This window comes from Oncorhynchus keta, chromosome 26 (genome assembly GCF_023373465.1).
Source record: "Oncorhynchus keta strain PuntledgeMale-10-30-2019 chromosome 26, Oket_V2, whole genome shotgun sequence".
NCBI classification, from domain to species: domain Eukaryota; kingdom Metazoa; phylum Chordata; class Actinopteri; order Salmoniformes; family Salmonidae; genus Oncorhynchus; species Oncorhynchus keta.
This window is the reverse complement of record NC_068446.1, coordinates 22995834-23014521: the sequence shown is the minus strand read 5'-3', so window position 1 is coordinate 23014521 and position 18688 is coordinate 22995834.

The following is an 18688-nucleotide window of genomic DNA, read 5'->3' as shown; positions in this document are numbered from 1 at the left end:
GGCTTTTAACATAGGCTATATTCACATATATTTTTCACACCTTTATTTAAATCAATCAATCAAATAAGGACATTAGAGCTTTCTTGGTGCAGTTTCCATGGAAATCACTAAACTGCCTCAAAATGGGAAGAAAGCAACATGAAATTGTCCCCTATATACCATATGAATTAGTTATTATCTTTTCGGGGACAGAAGAGTTTTTTTATTTCCGGAATGCATTTGCCTTCAAACATAAATAGTGTATCAAAACTTCTAATGATGTACTTCCTTCATATTCAGAAACTTGCCTTGTTTGGCTTTTTAACCAAGCTATTTTCAGCATTTTTGTACAGGTACTTTCTTCTGAACACCCTCTTATGAATAATAAAAGGAGTTAAATCTCCCTAGGGGAGTATTGCTCTGCCATCACTACATACTTTGATAGAGAGACCAGCAAGCATTATCCTTTGATGTTTTGATGAGAAGGACATGTTTTCCATGCTCCACTTGCTTAAACTGGCAGTTTAATGACATCCTATGGGTCCCTCTGAAAGATGGGTGTGTGTGGAAGGATTCTAGTAAGAAAGTTGCTAGTATGAAAAATGAAATGTCTCCATTACGTCTGTATCATTCACTCCATTTTGCCTCACAATTTCTCAGGGCATTTTATGAACTGTTAAAAATCCCCAGCCTTAACAAGTTATATGGCATACCGTGTGCCTCCTTACTGGATTACCTGGGAAACTCCCAGTTGCAGACATTTGTTAGCAATTTTGTGTATTAGAGGAAAGGTTGTCAGGAAAACATATTTTGAACTGTATGACAAGCCAACATATCGGCACAATAATCTTTCTAACAAAGGTTAGCTTTGCATTATAATTCATGTGACATTTCAGTTGAAGAGCAGGTAGTGCCGAGTCTACAGGTGGAATCACCAGACGCCATTCCACCAGGCCCTTATCACACCGAGCATGACAAATAATTCAGCTGTACCTGACAGCTGAGACTTTTTGCTTAGATACCCTGACAGCGCTCGTATTAAACAGCAAGGGGCATCCGCTCCATTAAGCTTGTGTAAAATGAACTGTCTAACGACTTGCTGTAATGGCTGATGGTGGCAGCGGTGGGGCGTGGAGGACAACTGGGGGGGGGGATCAATGGGAGCTGAGGGGACCAATGAAAGGGAACCAATGATAGGCAATCAATGGAAGGGAACCAATGGGAGCTCTGCCTGCCTAAACTCCAAGTGTGAATGGAATGCCCCATAGCCATGTGATAGGATGTGACGGGTTGAGGATAGAAGAGGTGAGGGGTTAGGGTTAGGAAAGCATCCTACGCAGAAACAGTAAGGTAACTCACTTACTTAGAAACATGTTGATGGAATGGTATAGATTATCTTGCTCAGACTGTAAATGGTCTGCTTTTTCAGTTTTTCAGTCAACGATTCAGAAGACGACTTGTGCTCAGACTCAACGGCAGTCTAGTGGACTGCTGTGCCATAATGGTGACTGCCTGATGCTCCATTTGGAAGAAATGGGATTATTAGATGCTCAAAGGATTTGCTGGCCAGGAGTAGGGCAGGACTTTGCTCTGTCTACCCTGGTTTTGTTTCAATACACCTTAGACAGTTAACACTGCTCTGTAAGTAACCACATATAATTATCCAGAGAAAGGCTAAGCAACTTGTTCCTGCCCTGCAGTACTGTGTGGTTATCTCTTGGTTATGGGTTCTTTAATAATACAAAAATAGGTGCAATATTTTTGTTATACCAGGGGCAGTCGTTTGTTCGTCGCGACACTGATAGCATCAGTACACTCCACGGGTTATCTTTGCTTTTACCCCCCCTTAGGAAGTACCTGGTAGATCCTGGAGGTGTCCAACAATAGCGTGACACATATTGTTCAGTGACATGTCGACAAACATTTAAAGAAAATGCTGGTCTCAGATTTAAAGACTTAAGGACTATTTTGATGATTGTTGGATTATATGGTTTATTGTTTCTTTGCAATGCCAGTGACAGAGTGCATTCAGACAGTATTCAGATCCCTTGACTTTTTCCACATTTTGTTATGTTACAGCCTTATTCTAAAAATTATTCAAAATATAAAAACATTATCATCAATCTACACACAATATCACATAATGACAAAGCAAAAACAAGTTTTTTCAAATGTTTGCAAATGTATCTAAAAAAAAACAGAAATCCCTTATTTACATAAGTATTCAGACCCTTTACTGTGAGACTCAAAATTGAGCTCAGATGCATCCTGTTTCCATTGATCATCCTTGAGACGTTTCTACAACTTGGATTGGAGTCCATCTATGGTAAATTCAATTGATTGGACATGATTTGTGAAGGCACACACATGTCTGGTAAAGGCACATGAAAAAGCCCACTTGGAGTTTGCCAAAAGGTACCAAAACAACTACCAGACCATGAGAAACAAGATTCTCTGGTCTGATGAAACCAAGATTGAACTATTTGGCCTGAATGCCAAGCGTCACGTCTGGAAGAAATCTGGCACCATCCCTACTGTGAAGCATGGTGGTGACAGCATCATGCTGTTGGGATATTTTTCAGCGGCAGGGACTGGGAGACTAGTCAGGATCAAGGGAAAGATGAACGGAGCAAAGTATAAAGAGATCCTTGATGTAAACCTGCCCCAGAGTGCTCAGGACCTCAGACTGGGGTATTGTGTGAAGATTGATGAGAAAAAAAACAGTAGCATTTATATTCCTTAAACATAAGTTGAATATGATACTGTTGCTGCTCCCTGTTGTGATACATGTTTTAAAGATAGCCAAGTGTCAAAATAAAGGTTTTAAATGTCCAAATGCATAATCAACATGCTGAATAAGTTGTGATATTAGACCTAGAAACAAAATCCTCCCTAGACACACGTGTCACACTTGTGTTCAGATATCTTGTATTTTTCTAAATGATTATCTTATAAACTGCCCACGCAGCAATATTTACCAAGCAGTCACTAGACTAGAATATTTTAGATAGTTCTACTATAATCCATTGAGGGAGCAAATTAATCACTCACATCAATATTTTTATTGAAATCAATGGAACTGACAAGAGCAAATGTCTCTGGCCTCAATACCACACATGGATTTGAGAGTCAAGTTATCTCTTAAAAAAAAGCCAACCCCTGTCGTTATTTAGTAATCAATGTGAGAATGACTACTGTCAAAAAGTCTATGTGAGAATATAATTCTCTGAAGTTAACTAGTACAACATGTCTTACAGAAGGAAACAACAGTTTTTTAAGAGTTAACTTCAGTGAATCCTATACTCACATCAATTTTAAAAGAGCAAAAATGACAGTAATTCTGGCACCGACAGGTGCCGATGACAAAATGACTATTGCTGAACAAAAAATATTGATCTCTTTTAAGCAATCAATTTTGTGTAATCGTGATGACTAAACTTTTAATTTAGGATGGGTTTTTCCTGTAAATATTATGTGGTGAAAACGTTAGTCTGTGTAATGTAGTAACATGTTCTGTCCACCATAGGGAAATTAGCGTGATATTATATCAAACTAATACAATATTTTAATTTAGGATGATGGTAAATGATACACACATGGATATTTACAACAATTACATAGATTACTTACTACTTTAATCATGGAGAGAGTTTAAAAAAATGCTCCTAAACCTAATTTAACCTTGTGCTCTAGACCAGAGCTTCCATAGGGAAGCAGAACTGTGCAGAATTAATGAGATATTTGCCCTAAAATGACTTGAAAGATTGGGCACTGCCTGTCTCAATCAGATTGCTTTTAATTGCAGTTGCTATGGAAGTAGATTTTAATTGGCTGAGTGCAATTAGTCAACCCAATCTGATGATAGTTGATCAGAATTTGTTCTGCAATGTACTTTCTTGCAACCAGAACGACAATTATATGTAGGTGAGGTGAAGGGTTGATTATGAAATGCATGACTGAGTAGATTGAACAACATTTAGAAATTACTTTATTTTTAATAGGTATATGTTTTTAAATGTGATACTTTCATAATGACTTTTGCACAAAGCTAGAGAATGACTTGGCTCCATTTGTACACAGCATCACAATATGACATGATTACATCGAGGACATGAGACCATTCTCACAAGAAGGGCTTTTCTATAAATGATAAGGCTAGTATCACTCAATCACCATCGCTCAACATGTCTGGAGGCCATTAATCAAAGAACGGGTCTCAAATGAAATCCATCCCAGACTCATTTGTGCACGTATCATTCTTTGACGCACTGGTTTGTCTTTCAGTTTAATGGGAAATGGGAATATGTAATGGGGATCTAATTCTTAGGAGTGCCCTAGATGTGTGCTTCTTTTCTCCTGTCAGGATGCATTATTGTTACTTAGCTTTTCTGTGGCAGTGACACTTGTTAAAACCCACTTGAATGTCAGTCAAGAAACAATGGAAACATCCCTCTATTTTACTGCCTTATTGGGTATTGTGTGTGCTTAAATAGCAGACTTGACATCTCTGACAGAAACAAAAGGATCATTAGAGTGCCGTTCTTTGGAAAGAGGAGTTTTCCATATCAAAATGATCACAGTATCGAAGCTTGTTTTTCCGTGGAGGAAATGTTGAGTTCCCTGCAGGACTGATTGTGCGTTAAGACAGGACATTTGTTCTATCAGTTTCCCTCCAATTAGAACATTTAATTGGTTGTAATATCATCACCTCATGAAGAGCATCGCCAGAACTACAAATGTCAAATCATTCCATGCAAAATAATTGTGCACATGTAGCTCTATCATCAGAGTTCTACAGCAAGTAACTGCATGCTTTTCATGATCAGTAAACATCAATTGATCATGCAATTTCAGATACATGAGGGTAGCCTCACAATAACTCTAAATATTGGCCATCATTAATTGGATACTTGAGTGATATAAAATAAAAGTTAACTATACCTTACAAGTATCATTGGTTTAGGTTAATTTCACATCCTTTGTGGGCTCTGTCTGTCATGTAGCAGAAGGGCACATTTGCCGATGTACTGTTAGCCGATTATGTTTACAGATATAATAGGCACCATTGGTTGATGGACCACATCAAATTGGCTAACTAGCTAACAACAGATCCCATCAATATGGCTAGTTAACAAGCTAACCTTCAGGGGATGAACTAGATGCCTATATCCAAATAGTATTTGTTTTGCTTGCTATATATAGCGGTGATGACAATAGTTTGACTGTGAACTTTACGAAGATGAGGACTTGTCAATGTCGAGATCTTTCCAAAAGCCTAAAGACGTCCCCATGCTTCCTATCCCAAAAAGTTGGGAACAGTTTGTGCAGTTATTATGACTACACTTTGGTACGTAGCCTTTTCACATCTGTTACACTCACCCCCCTTACACTCACCCCCCTCGCCCATACCCGGGCGCAAAGCAGGGACCCTCTGCACACATCAACAACAGTCACCCACCGAAGCATCGTTACCCATCGCTCCACAAAAGCCGCGGCCCTTGCAGAGCAAGGGGAACTACTACTTCAAGGTCTCAGAGCAAGTGAAGTCACCGATTGAAACGCTATTTAGCGCGAAAACCGCTAACTAGCTAGCCATTTCACATCCGTTACATATGCAAATTTTTCACTTGAGAAATACTGCATCAAACATCTTGGTTAGATGTCAAACTGCATGACTTCTCCTCGGCAAAAACGTCAAAATGAATGACAGGTTTCTTGAGTTATCTAATTTGTGTCAGTGTCAAGATTATTTTTTTCTCATGCCTTTTATGGTAGTCTGCAAGCACACTCTTTCGGATCCCCTAGCCAGCCGAACCGAAGCATGCTGACGCCTTAATCTCTGATCAAGCAAGCTAAATAACACATGTTATTTGCTTCGCGAGCTCGCTAGCTACATGCCTTTTGGATAGGCTACCCTAATGTATCTGAAATTACATGATCAATTGATACATTTATTGATCATGAAAAGCATGCAGTTACTTGCTGTTTAACTCTGATTATAGAGCCAAATGTGGAATAATTGTATTAGTCACATGCGCCGTATACAACAGGTATCTTACAGTGAAATGCTCACTTACGATCCCCTAACCGACAGCGCAGTTTCAAAAAATATGAATAAGAATTTGAGATAAAATGAACAAGGAATCATAGAGGAGCAATAAAAAATGACAATATATACAGGGGGGTGCCGGTAAAGTGTCAATGTGCGGGGGCACCATTTAGTTGAGGTAGTATGTACATGTAGGTAGAGTTAATCAAAGTGATTATGCATAGATGACAACAGAGAGTGGCGGTGGTGTGGAGGGGGGGCAATGTGAATAGTCTGGGTAGCCATTTTACTAGATGTTCAGGAGTCTTATGGCTTGGGGTAGAAGCTGTTTAGAAGCCTCTTGGACCTAGACTTGGCGCTCTGGTACCGCTTGACTTGTGGTAGCAGAGAGAACAGTCTATGACTATGGTGGCTGGAGTCGTTAACAATTTTCAGGGCATTCCTCTAACGCCGCCTGATATAGAGGTCCTGAATGGCAGGAAGCTTGGCCCCAGTGATTTACTGGGCCATTCGCACTACCCTCTGTAGTGCCTTGCGGTCGGAGGCCGAGCAGTTGCCATACCAGGCAGTGATGCAGCCAGTTGATATGCTCTAAGATTGTGCAGCTGTGGAACCTTTTGAGGATCTGAGGACCCATGTCAGATCTTTTCAGTCTCCTGAGGGGGAATAGGTTTTGTCATGCCCGTTTCACGATTGTCATGGTGTGCTTGGACCATGTTAGTTTGTTAGTGATGTGGACACCAAGGAACTTGAAGCGCTCAGCCTGCTCCACTGCAGCCCCATCAATGAGATTGGGGGCATGCTCAGTCCTCTTTTTCCTGTAATCCACAATCATCTTCTTTGTCTTGGTCACGTTGAGGGAGAGGTCATTGTCCTGACACAACACGGCCAGGTCTCTGACCTCATCCCTATATGCTGTCTCGTTTTTGTCGGTAATCACTGTTATGTCATCGGCAAATTTAATGATGGTGTTGGAGTCGTGCCTGGCCGTGCAGTCATGAGTGAACAGGGAGTACAAGAGGGGGCTGAGCACGTACCCTTGAGGGGCCCATGTTGAGGATCAGCGTGGCAGATGCGTTGTTACCTACCCTTACCACATGCGGCCCGTCAGGAAGTCCAGGATCCAGTTGCAGAGGGAGGTGTTTAGTCCCAGGGTCCTTCGATTAGTGATGAGCATTGAGGGCACTATGGTGTTGAAAATATTTATAATATATATAATATTATTTCTGATTTCTCCAATAATTTTATTCTCCGCCATGTTGGAGTCAACAGAAATCAGAAATAACATTATAAATATTCCCTTACCTTTGATGATCTTCATCAGAATGCACTCCCAGGAATCCTAGTTCCACAATAAATGTTTGATTTGTTCGATAATGTCCATTATTTTTGTCCAAGTAGCTACTTTTGTTTGGAAGTTTAGTACACAAATCAAATAAAATGTATTTATATAGCCCTTCGTACATCAGCTGATATCTCAAAGTGCTGTACAGAAACCCAGCCTAAATCCCCAAACAGCAAGCAATGCAGGTGTAGAAGCACGGTGGCTAGGAAAAACTCCCTGGAAAGGCCAAAACCTAGGAAGAAGCCTAGAGAGAAACCAGGCTATGAGGAGTGGCCAGTCCTCTTCTAGCAGTGCCGGGTGGAGATTATAACAGAACATGGCCAACATGTTCAAATGTTCATAAATGACCAGCATGATCAAATAATAATAATCACAGTAGTTGTCGAGAGTGCAGCAAGTCAGCACCTCAGGAGTAGATGTCAATTGGCTTTTCATAGCCGATCATTAAGAGTATCTCTACCACTCCTGCTGTCTCTAGAGAGTTGAAAACAGCAGGTCTGGGACAGGTAGCACATCCAGTGAACAGGTCAGGATTCCATAGGCAGAACAGTTGAAACTGGAGCAGCAGCATGGCCAGGTGGACTGGGGACAGCAAGGAGTCATCATGCCAGGTAGTCCGGAGGCATGGTCCTAGGGCTCAGGTCCTCCGAGAGAGAGAAAGAAAGAGATAAAGAGAGAATTAGAGAGAGCATACTTAAATTCACACAGGACACCGGATAAGACAGGAGAAGTACTCCAGATATAACAAACTGCCCCTAGCCCCCCGACACATAAACTCCTGCAGCATTAATACTGGAGGCTGAGACAGGAGGGGTCAGGAGACAACGTGGCCCCATCCGATGATACCCTCGGGCAGGTCCAAACAGGAAGGATATAACCCCACCCACTTTGCCAAATCACAGCCCCCACACGACTAGAGGGATATCTTCAACCACCAACTTACCATTATGAGACAAGGCCGAGTATAGCCCACAAAGATCTCCGCCACGGCACAACCCAAGGGGGGGGCGCCAACCCAGACAGGAAGATCACATCAGTGACTCAACCCACTCAAGTGACGCACCCCTCCTAGGGACGGCATGAAAGAGCACCAGAAAGCCAGTGACTCAGCCCCTGTATTAGGGTAAGAGGCAGAGTATCCCAGTGGAGAGAGGGGAACCGGCCAGGCAGAAACAGCAATGCGGTTCGTTGCTCCAAAGCCTTTCCGTTCACCTTCACACTCCTGGGCCAGACTACACTCAATCCTATGACCCACTGAAGAGATGAGTCTTCAGTAAAGACTAAAAGGTTGAGACCTGGTCTGCGTCTCTCACATGGGTAGGCAGACCATTGCATAAAAATGGAGCTCTATAGGAGAAAGCCCTTTCTCCAGCTGTTTGCTAAGAAATTCTAGGGACAATTAGGAGGCCTGCGTCTTGTATCCGTAGCGTACGTGTAGGTATGTACGGCAGGACCAAATCAGAGAGACAGGTAGGATCAAGCCCATGTAATGCTTTGTAGGTTAGCAGTAAAATCTTGAAATCAGCCCTTGCCTTAACAGGAAGCTAGTGTAGGGAGGCTAGCACTGGAATAATATGATACATTTTTTGGGTTCTCGTCAGGATTCTAGCAACCGTATTTAGCACTAACTGAAGTTTATTTAGTGCTTTATCTGGGTAGCCGGAAAGTAGAGCATTGCAGTAGTCTAACCTAGAAGTAACAAAAGCATGGATTAATTTTTCTGCATAATTATTGGACAAAGTTTCTGATTTTTGCAATGTTACATAGATGGAAAAAAGCTGTCCTTGAAACAGTCTTGATATGTTCTTCAAAAGAGAGATCAGGGTCCAGACTAACGCCGAGGTCCTTCACAGTTTTATTTGAGACGACTGTACAACCATTAAGATTAATTGTCAGATTCAACAGAAGATCTCTTTGTTTCCTGGGACCTAGAACAAGCATCTCTGTTTTGTCTGAGTTTAAAAGTAGAAAGTTTGCAGCCATCCACTTTCTTATGTCTGAAACACATGCTTCTAGCGAGGGCAATTTTGGGGCTTCACCATGTTTCATTGAAATGTACAGCTCTGTGTCATCCATATAACAGTGAAAGTTAACATTATGTTTTCGAATGACATCCCCAAGAGGTAAAATATATAGTGAAAACAATAGTGGTCCTAAAACGGAACCTTGAGGAACACCAAAATGTACAGTTGATTTGTCAGAGGACAAACTATTCACAGAGACAAACTGATATCTTTCCGACAGATAAGATCTAAACCCGGCCAGAACTTGTCCGTGTAGACCAATTTGGGTTTCCAATCTCTCCAAAAGAATGTGGTGATCGATGGTATCAAAAGCAGCACTAAGGTCTAGGAGCACGAGGGCAGATGCAGAGCCTCGGTCTGATGCCATTAAAGGGTCATTTACCACCTTCACCAGTGCAGTCTCAGTGCTATGATGGGGTATAAAACCAGACTGAACCATTTCGTATACATTGTTTGTCTTCAGGAAGGCACTGAGTTACTGCACAACAGCTTTTTCTAAAAGTTTTGAGAGGAATGGAAGATTCGATATAGGCCTCTTAGTTTTTTATATTTTCTGGGTCAAGGTTTGGCTTTTTTAAGAGAGGCTTTATTATTGCCACTTTTAGTGAGTTTGGTACACAGGAGTACATAGGAGTGCCAAGCACAGGAAGCAGCTCTTTCAGTAGTTTAGTTGGAATAGGGTCCAGTATGCAGCTTGAAGGTTTAGAGGCCATGATTATTTTCATCATTGTTTCAAAAGATATAGTACTAAAACACTTGAGTGTCTCTCTTGATCCTAGGTCCTGGCAGAGTTGTGCTGACTCAGGACAACTGAGCTTTGAAGGAGTATGCAGATTTAAAGAGGAGTCCGTAATTTGCTTTCTAATAATCATTATATTTTTCTCAAAGAAGTTTATGAATGTATTACTGCTGAAGTGAAAGCCATCCTCACTTGGGGAATGCTGCTTTTTTGTTAGCTTTGCGACAGTATAAAAAATGTATTTCGGATTGATCTTATTTTCCTCAATTAAATTGGAAAAATAGGATGATCGAGCAGCAGTGAGGGCTCTTCGATACTGCATGGTACTGTCTTTCCAAGCTAGTCGGAAGACTTCCAGTTTGGTTTGGCGCCATTTCCGTTCCAATTTTCTGGAAGCTTGCTTCAGAGTTCGGTTATTTTCTGTGTACCAGGGAGCTAGTGTCTTATGAGAAAATTTTTAAGTTTTTAGTGGTGCAACTGCATGTAGGGTATTGTGCAAGGTAAAATTGAGTTCCTCAGTTAGGTGATGAACTGATTTTTGTCCTCTGACGTCCTTGGGTAGGCAGAGGGAGTCTGGAAGGGCATCAAGGAATCTTTGTGTTGTCTGTGAATGTATAGCATGACTTTTGATGCTCCTTGGTTGGGGTCTGAGCAGATTATTTGTTGCAATTGCAAACATAATAAAATGGTGGTCCGATTAAGATCCACAACATTTATTCCATGGGACAAAACTAGGTCCAGAGTATGACTGTGACAGTGAGTAGGTCCAGAGACATGTTGGACAAAACCCACTCAGTCGATGATGACCCGAAAGCCTTTTGGAGTGGGTCTGTGGACTTTTCCATGTGAATATTAATGTCACCAAAAATGTGAATATTATCTGCTATGACTACAAGGTCCGATAGGAATTCAGGGAACTCAATGAGGAACGCTGTATATGGCCCAGGAGGTCTGTAAACAGTATCTCTAAAAAGTGATTGAGTAGGCTGCTTAGATTTCATGACTAGAAGCTCAAAAGACGAAAACGTCTTTTTTTTTTTTGTAAATTGAAATTTGCTACTGTAAATCTTTGCAACACCTCCGGCTTTGAGGGATGCACGGCGGATATGGTCACTAGTGTAACCAGGAGGTGAGGCCTCATTTAACACAGTAAATTCATCAGGTTTAAGCCATGTTTCAGTCAGGCCAATCACATCAAGATTATGATCAGTGATTAGTTCATTGACTATAACTGCCTTTGAAGTAAGGGATCTAAAATTAAGTAGCCCTATTTTGAGATGTGAGGTATCACAATCTCTATACACAAATCCAAACGATCGTGCAGGTCCATCCCGAACGTCGGACGAAAACTTCAAAAAGTTATATTACACGCCGTAGAAACATTTCAAACTAAGTATAGAATCAATCTTTAGGATGTTTTTATCCTAAATCTTCAATAACGTTCCAACCGGAGAATTCCATTGTCTGTAGAAAAGCCATGGAACGCAGGTCGATATCAAGTGAAATGCGCATGACCAGGACCTGGCTCTCTGCCAGACCACTGACTCAAAGAGCTCTCATTCGGCCCCACATCACAGTAGCAGCCTCATTCAAGTTTCTAAAGACGTTTGACATCTAGTGGAAGCCTTAGGAAGTGCAACATAACCAATATCCCACTGTGTATTCAATAGGGGCTGGGTTGAAAATCGACCAACCTCAGATTTCCCACTTTCTGTTTGGATTTCTTCTCAGGTTTTTAACTGTCATATGAGTTCTGTTATACTCACAGACACCATTCAAACAGTTTTAGAAATTTCAGAGTGTTTTCTATCCAATACTAATAATAGTATGCATATATTAGCAACTAGTACTGAGGAGCAGGCCGTTTACTCTGGGCACCTCTGGGCACCTTTCATTCAAGCTACTCAATACTGCCCCTGCAGCCATAAGAAGTTAAGTTTCCCTGCATTATTGTCCCCGGCTACAAGGAGCGAAGCCTCTGGGTGAACATTTTCTTGTTTGCTTATGGCAGAATACAGCTCATTCAATGTTATCTTTGTGCCAGCCTCTGACTGTGGTGGTATGTAAACAGCTTCAAAGAATATGGATTTACACCCTCTGGGTAGGTAATGTGGTCTGCAGCTTATCACAAGAAACTCTACCTCAGTTGATCAATGGCTCGAGACAATGGCTCGCCTCCCCTTGTCTGACCAGACGCTGCTGTTCTATCCTGCCGGTACATCGTATTACCAGCCAGCTGTATGTTAATATTGTCGTCGTTCAGCCACGACTCCGTGAAGCATAAGATGTTAAAGTTTTTAATGTCCCGTTGGTAGTTTAATCTTCCCAATAACTCGTCCATTTTATTGTCCAAAGATACTACTCCTTAGAAGGCAGCCCGTCTTCCGGCCTCTCTTTCTCCGCCTCTTCACGTAGATCACCTGGGTCGGGGCCTGTTCCCGAGGGAGCCGTATATCCTCTGCATCAGGCTCGTCAAAGTTGTGAAAGAAGAAAAAGGATTCTGCCAGTCCGTGGTGAGTAACCGCAGTCCTGATGTCTAGAAGTTATTTTCGGTCATAAGAGACGGTATTAGCAACATTATGTAAAGATTTTTAAAAAATAAACAAGTTACAAACAACGCAGATAAAAAAAAGCACAATCTTTTGGGGGCACGTAAAACATCTGCCTTCTGCTCCGGCGCCATTTTAGTTAATGGTTATAGCATTTATTTAACAATCCCTTGAAAACCGTTGTCAACGATTTAGCGGAGCTGTAGGTCTCCTTGCCCCCCACCTGCAGCACCGTATTGTGAAGTTTAATTGATAGCGACCTATATAGATAAGTGTGAACACATGTTGACATTCATTTGTAGCTCCTTGCTTGCTTCAGCTTGGCATTAATTACATCCCTCTGTTTTCTCCACCGTGGTTTCATAAACACATGTGATTTTCATTAATGCACACTCCAGTATGCCTGATATCTGTAATGCTATATTGTTCCAAACATGTTGAAGGCACTGGTTAACACAATTCTTTATCACGTTTGAATTGATGCGACTTATCTATGCCGTCTTATACATAACAGTGTATATTTATGTAGACAGTTGGATCTCAATGGATTCTTGAGGCAAGATGCCTTGTTATTTGTTATACACAGTGAGCTGCATCTATTGATTATGAGGGATTTGATGTTGAAGGACTCCTGCTCAGATGTCCCCCTGGGGCTTTTAAATGGAAACACATCACTATGAATCACAAGCTGTTTCCTCATGATGAATAGTGTTGCTTATATGTCACTGTCCAGAGATGACACTGAGAATTTATGAAGTATTGGAAATCCGCTCTCCTTCAACATGAGAATTAGGAGAAAGGTTTCCTACTAGAGTCAACACTTTAAGTCACCTGGACAGTCCGTTTAGTTTTCATTTGTTCTATAATAGATTGTTAGTTCTAGGTCATTCAAACTTCTGCATACCTTAAAAGTTATCACATCTATGTAGCTGCCTATTTCTCCTTTATTGTTCCCGCAAGCAAGGGGGGAGGCCAGTGACATCAGAGTCCACCCATCAGACCAACTCCTTGAATTGCATACACTATTTTGTCTGCACTGTACTCTACTTGAAATATAGTTTTTTCAACGGGAAATGTAAAAAGAATCGCTGCGGTTGGACTTTAATAACCACACCTGGGTTTGATTTTTGATATCATATGATCTTGTCATAATTAAATCAATAGGCATATATATAAGAGGTCCCATTGCAAGATATCACAATATTCACAGATGATGGCTTTCCAGTTTATCCTTGACTTTTCATGTGAAGGAGTATGGCTGAAGAAAATTGCTGTCAGTTGCATTGAAGACCTGATACCGTTTCACTTTTAATCCCTCAATGCCCTCAGAGACTCATTATAAAGCCAAGTCTGAGGGAAGTAATTAATTCTGCAGTTTTTTATATTGGTTTTGATGCACCAGAGACTGGCAGGCAGCCTGTTGGTGCGTAAAAGAAAGGGTTGTGAGCTGAAGACAGAGAAAGGGGTCTGAGAGGTGACAGGACAGGCTGCTTTTTGCCTTGTTGCCAGAGTCAAAGCTGAACTACAAAGAAAGTCGATAGCAATGCATATTTATGCTTTTCTGTTTCCTGCCTTCGTTCCTCCCTTATCAAACTCATATGTGTTGTGTGTGTGTGTGTGTGTGTGTGTGTCTCACATTTATGTTTAAATGATTGGATCTGTAAAGAACCACTATAGAGAGGTATGTAAAATCAATTATAAAATGGATGTTAACAGTGAATGTATCTGGGGGCCAAACATAACCATGACCTTTGTTCTCAGAGGACCTAGTAGAATTTCTAACTTCTCTAAGACAATTACTGCTCTGCTTTTAATTTATTTAGAAAAATTATCTTTGTTTCAAATGTGCATCTAAGTCAGTGGTCCTGATACTAGAAAAAGTAGGTCCAGTGCCTCATATAGAAACATGCTATACGCCAGGGGTCCTGAGGGAACAGCAAATATTACCCAGAGGATGCAGATGGGGCCGTTGTTTGAATTCATTGATTTAGAAAATATTGAAGAGCCCCAGACCATTCAGTTGGATTCTCTTCTTTGATGTACAATGGAACTATATCTCTGCATTATCTTTATTCACCTCTCACAATTCCACATAAGGTTCTGGATTTTTCAGATGACCTTGAATAGACGAATATGTAACCAATTTGTCTTTTTGTCCATGCTTTTGAAGATCTCCAGGAAAATCCTTGATTCCCCCTTCTTAGATGTGCTCAGATTCACATTTATGCCGACCCCAACTGTGTCATGAAATTTAAATAGTTTGATTTTAGAGTACACATTGAAGTGTTGCCCCACTGATATTCTGAATTCCGTCTTGCTGTGTTCTTAGCTAAGTATGACAGCACAACACATGAGCCGAGGCAAACCGAGTCTTGACTCCTTGCTTCGTCTCCTCCTTTGAGTGGCTTTGCGGCTCTCTAGCAAGGATTACGCAGGAAACCATGCCAGAGGCGACCATTTCAGCTCACCAGCGCTGACATTCAGACAAGCCCCCAGCCGCCCTCACCTGTCTGCCCTCGACATTATTAATGCAGTGGCTGCTTCTTTTAACACACTCAAACATGCTGCTGTGAAGCTGATCAGGGCGCCAGGCAGCCACTGTTCTGTTTGACAGAACCCATGGAAACCTGACTCTGGCCGGGCCATGCACTGTTTGAGCAGAGGGAATTGGCCGTAGCATAGTGATACAAGGACACAATGTCAGTGAAGGAGAGTGGCTTTGTTTCATATCACATTCAAGATATTATTCTCCATTTTGTGTGAAACAGCAAAGTAGACTCTTGAATTTTGGAAATGCATGCATTTTTCCCAAATCTGCCAGGTATAGTAACTTTACAATTTCAATATGAGAATAGTATTTGCATCTACAGTAGCAGGGCTTGAAGCTATCCACAGACTTGAATATAGGGTCTAGCTCTACAAGTGTCCCCAGATACTGTCTAATCATTCTAATGTACCTGTATATGGTGCCATATAGCCTACATGTCCTTGTTTTCCATCCTGAACTCAGAGGTAGACATAACATAGTGAATGTAAATCTGTGACAGTCAAAGTAGAATGATATGTTCATTTGTGGATGTCCATCATCCTTTTCAGATGATATGTTCCGAATTTCAATTAATATGAGATGTTACCAAATCCAATTTGTTGTGGTTAACATTAGCTAGGCTAGGGGTTAGATTTAGCGGTTAGGGTTAAGGTTAGGGGTTAAGGTTAGGGTTAGGAGATAGGGTTAGGATTAGCTAACATAATAAGAAGTTGCAAACTAGCTAAAAAGTAGTAAGTAGTTGCTAATTAGCTCAAATGCTACATTTGTCTGTGATGTGATTCGAACACACAACCTTTGGGTTGCAAGACGTTTACATTAAACGCCCACATGCTCATCCATCCCTATTCATTTAAGTGTCACAGATTTACGTCTAGTCTTTGAGGCCAGGCTGGTTTTTCACCTTATCGTGAGACATATTTTTGCCTCTGTACAAATATGAAAGGGGATATGAACATGTTATCTCGTTGTGAAAACTCTCTGAGGCGTTTATGTAGGCCATCATATCATGGGATATCATCAGCTTAATTGGAGAGCACCACAGGATACAGTTACAGTACACGACTTGCTGCAAGCAGTGAATCTGACAACATCCGAGCTATAGGGGCAATTCCACAATAACAAAGTGACACTGTCAAAAAAAAAGAAAAGAAAAATAATGATGGCAAAGTTAATCAAACCATACAACTCTATGCACAAGGACTACTTTAAAAATGTCCCTTGAAAACTGTACAAAAACACATTTAATTGAAGAACAGTGCAGATGCAATGTTTGGTAACAGAATGACAGTTTGTGCTGTCTGCTTTCTAAGGTAATCATTGAAACAAAAATACTTGGAATAGATGTGGGGAAGCTCAGGAGACCTCAGGAGAACCTGTTATGCTGTTCCAAACTCCAGTCTGGAACTTTCATCTCCTCCTCCAACAAGCGTCTCAGCATCAGCCGTCTTGTCAAAGCAGGATGCTTCTTTACAATGCAAATGAGGACAGAATAAGCGGCCACACCTGAAATGAATCAAAGATGTGTTGTAGTATAGTGCTGACACTTCTATAATAAGATCATCTGTTAGGAAACAATAGAAAAGTTAGAACAAGGGATAATGAATGGTAAAGGATTGTTTAGAGGTCATTTAAGATAATTATTCATTAAAACATTTTAACTCAAACCAGGGCGGCTGTTCTTTGGCAAACCTAATCAGTTGACTTTTATCTCTTGTGTTTCTTTTTCCCTACTGCTGGCCTGAATGTAAATACCACTTTATGTACTATGCACTACCACAGAACTTCTCTTTCCCCACCATGTACAGGTACCGCCAGATACTGTAGAATAGAGGCTCAGTTCAGTTAGATGAGGTGCACATACACACTTTTGAGATCTTTTAAAGATCTATCACACCCTGGACTCACTATTATCAAATCCATTACAGCCTGGTAGTCACAGCAGGTGCTATACCATTGGAAAATGTCTTACATTAACGTATGCATCAATTTATCATTTGATCAATCGTGTCTGTCTCTTTCAACTTTAGCATTTATCATTGTGTAACTATAGGGATACATTTGAAACAGTTCTACATGCTACCTTCAGCAGTAGCTTAAACTCAGTGTTTCCCCCAGTAGGAGGGGTACATTGCTACTAGCGTTAGCGCAATGACATGCTAGCTGTTCCCATAGACTTCCAGTCATTGAGCCAACGACTACTAAAACTTTCATCCTCCCAAAATGATATAACATAAAACCTGCCAATTTCTCTTGTTACTAATGTATTTTCTCATGTAAGCAGTTAATGGTGATAAACACGCTCTGGTGAGTTTGCTTGTGTGTCCTCTTTTACTGTAGTACAAGTAATGTCAGTGAACTCATTCTTAGGCTGTTAGCTACTATTGATTTGCCTCAAATTAATTCATATTACGCAGTGTGGGCCTGTGGATAAAGGGGGGGGGGGGCACTGTTATCAGGTTATCAAACCATTGGCAGCAACCAGAGACCACAGTAGCAGACAGTAGCATCCCCATTCACCTTCCCTCAAGATTCCTATCAGGAGATTTAAACAAAGGCCCTCCAACAATAGCCTTGGCTCCGTGGGCCCCTTCCTTTATACACCTAGTGACTGTTTATTATGCCGTTGCCAAATTAAAAACTATGATCAGCCCTTTGTATTCCCTCTTTGATACTATATGACACATTATTTCAGCAGACGACTCTTACTGTAACAAGACATGAAAAATAGAATACCCAATTCAATTCAATTGCATACAGCGTATCCCCTCACACTCACAGGCCATTGTTTAAAAACAGCTGTCTAAGTAAAAAAATATATACAGTATTTCAAAAAGTTGTATCATATTTCACCATTGTTGTTTACAATTTCCAGTGCTTTTCAGTTTTGATAAACTACTGCTAAATTATGATTCTGAGCTGCAAAGATGAGGTTGCCCTTGTCATTGAGCTGTCAGATTATTCTGTTTGTTGCCTATTAGAGACATATTCCGGGGGAATAAGAGTTAAGGATTTGCCACATCTAGCCTTCAGAAGTTCCCTGGGTGCTCATCAAAGTACAATGGCACATCTTTCCCATACAGTTGTCCTCACATAGAAGTGAGAGAGGGGAAGAGAGAAGATAATGAATGAAAGTATGGAGGTAATTGAGGAAGAGAGAGGCAGACTGCATTCATGACATGCTCATTAATTGACAGATCTCAAGGCTTGCTTGTTAAATCCATCCATGAATGGCTGTTTATTTGCGTGGCAGCTTCATTCCTCACGTCAGAAGAAATACATTTTGTATTCAGAGACGAGTCTAGTCTCCTATCAGTACAGTTGAGTTGTAAAGTTGAAATTCCTCTTTCATTGTAATTGAATTGTGTTGGTGTAATCAGCTATACCCATTCCATACAACAACAAAAACATATACTGCATGCTATTACCAGCATCACCTTGCATTAACTCAGCCAGTT